Below are 6440 nucleotides of genomic sequence, written 5' to 3'. Positions count from 1 at the left end.
AGAGCTTCAGGCTCAAGATCGGATATATGTTTCCTTTGCGTTTCTTCTCAATTTGATTTTTATTTATTTTCATCTTTTTAGTTTTTAATCGACCCAGAGTTCAAAATTCAATCTTTGCTCTATTTACAATTTTGAGAGGTGAGAATGAGAGCTTCATTTGTGTAAATGAGTGCAAACAGAGTGGCCTAAAATTCCTTGAGTGTATACACGTGAGAGAGTGTTGTGAGGTCCTTCGTATTTCCATAACTTATTTTTTGCAGCAAAGTTTCACAAATAGATTCGAGGACGAATCCTCTTGAAGAAGTGGAGAATGATATGAACCAAGAGACATCAATCATACAGTATGCTTCAATGAAGATGTGAAGAAAAGGTTGTCAAAATTATCAAAAGATGTTTCAATTCATGCTACATTGAAGAAGAATAAAGTTTGATTGTTATAAATTTTGGGTGGGTTATAATTTAGAGTTATTGTGTTTTAAGACTTTTTATTTAATTTCGGTTACATTTACATAATGGCTAATTATGGCCATAAAGTGTGAATGTTACAACTTTTAGAATGCCTTTAATAGTTTCATTTTGAGGCTATATAAAGCCATCTATGTTGTATTTGTAATGAGACTTGGAAAATATATCAAAAGAAGCATTTGTGCTTTTCTTTAGCCAATGGCTAAGTTTCTTTGCAATTCTATGTAGTTTAGATTGCATATAGAATCATTCAAGCTCGACATGATCAATCTTGCTTGTGGAGTGATTCGAATCTCAAACAAGTGTTTGAGATATTTGATCAACAAGAATCATTGAAGCTAGACATGATCGATCTTGCTTCTGGAGTGATTTGAATCTCAAACAAAGTGTTCTTGGCTTGAGATATTCGATCGACAAGGTAATCCGAATCTTATTCCCCTTGTATTGATTCCTTATCTTATCAATACATCAAACTCCCAACTGCAGAAGCGTACGGAACTGATGCCATGTGCTCAAGTTACTCAACTGTCTTGGGAGATTGCCCCTTTGACAATTTAATATGATTTGCCAAGGGGGTAGTCTTGGGTTTAGCATCATTCATTTTGAATTTGGACAACACCTTCTCAATGTACTGCTCTTGGGATAGATTTAATGTGTCAGCAGATCTATCTCGAGAAATCCTCATCCCAAGAATCTGCTTCGCTGCACCCAAATCTTTCATCTCAAATACTGAAGACAAGCTTGCCTTCAAGTGGTTTATCTCCCTCATACTTGATCCAGCAATTAGTATATCATCCACATACAGAAGTAGAAACACATAATAATAAGTGTATTCTTTGAGGTAGCAACACTGGTCATTTTCACTCCTGTGGAAACCACTCTTGCACATGAAGGAGTCAAACTTCTTGTACCATTGTCTCGGTGTTTGTTTCAGTCCATACAAGCTCTTATTGAGCTTACACACCATGTGCTCCTTGCCTGGAGCTGCAAACCCTTCTAGTTGTTGCATATAGATCTCCATGTAAAAACGCCATTTTTACATCCATTTGCTCATGGTGCAAATTCTCCGATGCAACAATACTCAGCAGAATTCGGATAGTAGTTAATTTCACAACTGGAGAAAAGATCTCAGCATAATCAATGTCTTTTCTTTGTGAATATCCTTTAACTACTAACCGAGCCTTAAACCTCCTTCTGCCATCTGGTTCAACCTTGATTTTGAACACCCATTTGTTCAACAGAGCTCTCTTTCCTGTCGGCAACTCAGTCAGCACCCACGTATTATTCCTTTCAAGTGAGCTCATCTCATCATCCATGGCTTGCTCCCACTTGGTTGAATCTTCCACTTGTAAGGCCTCATCAAAGGACTCTGGTTCTCTTTCGTCAATCAGCAACAAATAATGTAATGAGGTTGAATATCTATCTGGTGCTCTGATAGTTCTGGATGATCTCCTCAACACCTGCTCAGGTGCAACTTGCTCCACGTCTGGTTCTTCAGCAATAGGATCAGGAGTTTCTTGAGCTTCTGTTGTACCATCACTGCGTGAATTTTCTTGCCACTCAAGTTCAACTCCCACTTGCTTCGTAGTCTCAGAGTTTATCTTCTCTCTATCCTTGTACATGACATTTTCATCAAAGGTCACATCACAGTGTCTTAGGATTTTCATATTTTTCTCATCCCAAAACCTGTACCCGAACATGTCAGAGCCATAGCCTATGAAGTAGCATTTCACAGCCTTAGCACAAGCTTATCTCTCTTCTCTGGATCAACATGAACTTACACAGTACAACCAAAAGTTCTCAAGTGAGAGTACTTGAGTTCTTTTCCTGTCCATACTTCTTCGGGCAATTTGAATTTCAAGGGTACTGACGGCTCTCTATTAATCAAATATGCTATTGTGTTCACAGCATCAGCCTAGAATGTCTTTGGCAGTCCAGAATGAATCCTCATGCTTATTGCTCGCTCATTCAATGTTCTGTTCATCCTTTCTGCAATACCATTTTGTCTTGCCTTACCGGGAATTGTTCTTATTAATCTAATTCCCTCAGCTGCACAAAATGTTATAAACTCTGATTTGTTGTACTCTCCTCCATTGTCAGATCTCAGGCATTTGATCTTCAAGCCCGTCTGATTTTCAACTTTAGCTTTCCACTTCTTGAAGGTGGTAAACACATCTGACTTGTGTTTCAGAAAGTAAACCCATACCTTCCTGCTGAAGTCATGGATGAAGGTGACGTAGTACCTTGATCCACCAAGTGATGAAACTGGAGATAGTCCCCAGACGCCTGTATGGACCATTTCCAACCGCATTTTCTTCGGTTCTCTGGCAACCTTTGTGAAACTAACTCGTTTCTGTTTGCCCATAACGTAGCTCTCACAAAGACCCATATCAACAGATTTCAAGTCTTCTAAAGCTCCTTTCGCAGTCAGCATCTTCATTCCTTTGACGCTCATATGTCCAAGTCTATTGTGCCATAGACTTGAATTGGAAGCACTCTCAGTAGCAGCAATCATGTTTATACACTCTGCAGTAGTGTATAAGGTTCCGGATTTTGTGCCACGTGCAACAACCATGGCGCCCTTCACAATCTTCCACGAACTCTTTCCAAACTCTACTGCATAGCCTGTGCTATCCAACTGACCAATAGAGATCAGGTTCTTCTTGAGACCTGGAATGTATCTGACATCTTGTAATGTCCACTGATGTCCTGCTAGAGTTTGTATGGAGACATCTCCCTTTTCTTCAATCTCCAAGGTTTTGTTGTCAGCAAGATACACCTTCCCGAAATTTTCTGATTTGAAATTTCGAAACAATTTCTTACTTGGAGACGAATGGAACGATGCACCTGAATCCAAAATTCAGGATTCAGCTGGGCTGTCCACACTAAGGATTAAAACATCCTCAGCATCTTCTGTTGTATATAGAGAATCATCATCATCTTCAGATTTATGATTCTGCTTCTTCTTCAGTTTTGTACAATCTGTCCAAAAGTGTCCTTTTCCCCCACAGCTCCAACACGTTACGTTGGGTTTGTTTGAAGATTTTCCCCGGTTCTTTGATTTTGAACGCCCATGTTTGTTTGAGCTCTTTGATTTGCTTCTTCCCCTTCGATCAACACTGAGAGCATTGCCTGATGAATCTCCAGTTTCCCGTTTGCAAATATTTTCGCTAAGAGCTACATCTCGAATTTCATCAAACTTCAGTTTATCAGATCCTCAGGAACTGCTGATTGGGGGCAACAACAGTATCCCATGACTCGGGTAAGGATGACATCAAAATCAACGCTTTAATTTCATCTTCGAAATTAATTTCCATCGAACTCAGTTGACTTATGATCATATTGAATTCATTTATATGATCAGCAACACGTCCACCTTTAGACATCTGTAGATTGAACAATCTACGCATCAAATACACCTTGTTCATAGCCGACGGTTTTTCATACATATTTGAGAGCACCTTCATCAGATCTGACGTTGTCTTCTCCTTGATGATGTTAAACGCAACGTTTTTGGATAGCGTCAACCGGATCATCCTTAAGGCTTGTCGATCCTTGAGCCTCCACTGTTCCGTGGTCATGGTATCTGGCGTCACCCCCAACAGAGGTTCGTGAAGATCTTTCTGGTACAGATAATCTTCAATCCGCATCTTCCAGAAACCGAAATCAGATCCATCGACCTTCTCAATTACAATCTTTGAACTTTCCATCTTCACAGATCGTGGTGAATTTCGCCTAGCTCTGATACCAGTTGTTGGGATCGATACCAGTCGTTAACTTTGATACCAGTTGTTAGGATCGCGCAACAACGCACACACTCGATCTAGATGAACACAAAGAACAAGATAGAGAAAAGTGCAAGGAGAACTCTGGCTAAAAGGATTTTTTTTATTGATGACTTCAGGTATGTACAACAAGAGAGAGTACAGAGAATAGAAAGTACATTTTCAAACCTCTGTTGGACGGGATATATATGGTTTAGTTTACTATATATAGCTTTACCAGATTTAGTCATCTACTATATATAGCTATTTACCATATATCGCTTTATCGGATATAGATTTACCATATATAGCTTTACTATATATAGCTTTACTAGATATGCTTTACCGGATATAACCGTTGACCAAGCTATAAATAAGGAGCAGACTCCATAACCTAACAATCTACTTGTTCTTCTTATCTTGCTTATGTCTCGACTTCTCGTCAATACTCACTTTGTTTGGTGTGTTAGATGGTACTCCTCTTTGGTCGCATCATGGCACTCATCTAGGCCCTCACGCGGCTGGATGGGTGCCACTTGAGGGTCGCCGCTTCTCTTGTCGCGACGAGGGTGTCACAACTTAGTCTTTTTATAGTTGGGTTGTGACATTCTCCCCCATTTAAATTAGTCATCGTCCTCGATGATTTACTTGGGGGCACAACCACTCCACGGATTGTGACACTCTCCCCCACTTAATTTCGGCATCGTCCTCGATGACGATCCAACTTTGGACTGGCTGCTAACGGACCCACTGGAAATACGTGCTTCAAACTAAATATGGAAACTACACACCACTTAAGAGCTCTCCCACTAGCGGACCTTCCCTCGGTCTCTGAGACTAGCAACATAAACACGACAAAACAACTGCACTATGGTTATGGGGTACCTTTTTGGGCCTCCCTTGCCCTTCCGTGGACTCGAACCAGGACTCACCAGACAAACTAACTAGCTTTTGCATATCCTCGCCTAGGCTAGGGGAAGCATGCCCCAAACTTTGGCCACTCTGGCCACACTCGTCATATTCTTTGAGCCCCACACCATGGTGCACCCCTCGAAGTGAGGCTCGTAAGCCAACCACAACATTTACTCATTGTGGCACCAACCCTTACAGTAGCAATGTCTGAAAGCATGTAACCCAACCTCATATTGGTACTACATTTCAGCCAACTCTTAACTGGCCACCTTCATGTGGCAATTCTGTCTTGATGACACTCCTCTAACCTTGCTTGCAGCTTCAGTTTTCTGTGTCCACTTCTAGCTGATGTTCATTTCTCAAGCTGATGCTGGCCTTGACAACTCTTGTGAAACCACCACCTTATGCACGAGGCGATGACTCAAGGAATACACGTGTTCTCGCACCTGTGCTCCACAAAGTGAACATCCCATTCAATCAGGCTCTCCCCACACAAACTTGGTTGTCTCTCTATAGCAAGTCCATCCTCCCTCCTAAGGATTTGCATTGTGCTCAACTTGGCACTTGGTCAGCGCATGTCCCAATTGACCCCTGGCTTCTTTGCTTGCCACCATTGACATTATTTCTCTCACGCGAAGTTCAGCCGACCTAGAGTGCCTTTTGTCTCATCTATTGCCCACACCAAAACTCTAAGCCCTTGGAAAATGAGTTTGGTTCTTGCTTTGACGGGTAGATCTCCCCACACTGAGATGTCGTCGCACAACACTAATGAACTTCAGGTAGTCCTAGCTTCAACCCACAACTGATTCTAATTCTAACCCACAACTGTCCAGCGTACTCGGGCACTCTTGACACACTTGCAAGGTCTTCAATCACCTCTAGTCTCATCTCTTGGTTACACTATGTAACACGTGCTCGTGGATATTTATATTAATATCATTTTCATACTCTTAGGATTGTGTCCTATGTCGATCTCACAACATGATGCAATATGACAAACAACATCATAAGGCATGTTCAACATGGAAATCATCGTCATGTTAATAACATCGTCATGCATACATCATAATCATCATAGAAGTCATTAAGTGCACCAAATATAACATGTACGTCATGCATCGAAACATAAATAATGCACATTTAACATACATCACAACACAACGTCATACTCATACATCATCATAAATCTAACCATCTTTAGTCTATCCTATAGTAAGGCCACTTACCTGATTAGCTTAGATTGGTATCACCAATTTATCAAGTTCGATTTTGTTCTTTGTATCCAAGCTAACCCATATG

The sequence above is a fragment of the Cucurbita moschata genome, unplaced genomic scaffold (genome assembly GCF_002738365.1).
Source record: "Cucurbita moschata cultivar Rifu unplaced genomic scaffold, Cmos_1.0 Cmo_Scf00061, whole genome shotgun sequence".
Classification (NCBI taxonomy): domain Eukaryota; kingdom Viridiplantae; phylum Streptophyta; class Magnoliopsida; order Cucurbitales; family Cucurbitaceae; genus Cucurbita; species Cucurbita moschata.
This window is presented reverse-complemented; position numbering follows the sequence as displayed.